This window comes from Chinchilla lanigera, unplaced genomic scaffold (genome assembly GCF_000276665.1).
Source record: "Chinchilla lanigera isolate Chin_1 unplaced genomic scaffold, ChiLan1.0 scaffold00125, whole genome shotgun sequence".
Taxonomy (NCBI): domain Eukaryota; kingdom Metazoa; phylum Chordata; class Mammalia; order Rodentia; family Chinchillidae; genus Chinchilla; species Chinchilla lanigera.
Window position 1 is genome coordinate 1643688 of NW_004955526.1, and position 980 is coordinate 1644667.

Here is a 980-nt window from a genome sequence, read left to right on the forward strand (position 1 = left end):
GCTTGTTGGTTCCTTTCTGTTGTTGTTCTTGAAGTTGCAGTCTGTTTTATCTCTTTCTAGAATATCTTTTAGTACTCTTTGTAGGATTGGTTTGGTGCTCATGATTTTTTTCAGTTGTTCATTATCATGAAAATATTTTATTTCTCCATTAAATTTGAAAGACAGCTTTGCAGGGTACATCAGTCTGGGTTGGAAGTTGTTTTCCCTCAGGACCTGAAATACTTCAATCCAAGCTCTTCTTGTCTTGATGGTTTGTTTGAGAAGTCTGTCGTAATTTTGATAGGCTTTCCTTTATAGATGATCTGTTTCTTTTCTCTAAGAGCTTTTAATATTCTGAGCTTTTTCTTAGTTTCCAGGATCTTGATCACTATATGTCTAGGGGTAGATTCCCTTTGGTTATGGTTAACTGGAGTTTACATGCTTTACTTATTTGGATGTCCAATTCTTTTACCATGCCTGGGAAATTTTCTGCTACTATTTCTGCAAATAGTCTTTTTGTGTCATTTGTGTTGACAACTGATGTTTCATCAATACCTATTAATCTGACATTGTTTTTCTTTGTTTCTTCTCGCAGTTGTTGAATTGTTATTTCTGGGTTCCTTGTTGTTTTTAAGAGATCCCTCCTTTCATGTTCATTAGGGCCAGTGCTGTCTTCAAGGTCTGAAAGTCTATCTTCAGCTTTGTTCAGGTGGTTTTGCAAGCTTTCTATAGAAGTTTTAAGTTCCTGAATATATGTTTGTTTGTTTGTTTTTTTGGTTTCTTTTTGTTTTTCTTCTGGTACCAGGAATCAAGCTCACTACCTAGGGTTTGCCAGACAGGCACTGTTCCACTGAGCTAAATCCCCAGGCCCCTTGGTATCTATTTGTATCTGTTTCATACTTTCTAGTTCTTTTCTATATTGTTCCCTGAAGGTTTCCATGAGTTGTCTATGCTCTTCTATTTTCTTGTCTATGTCATCTTTGGATATGCTGAACATTTCT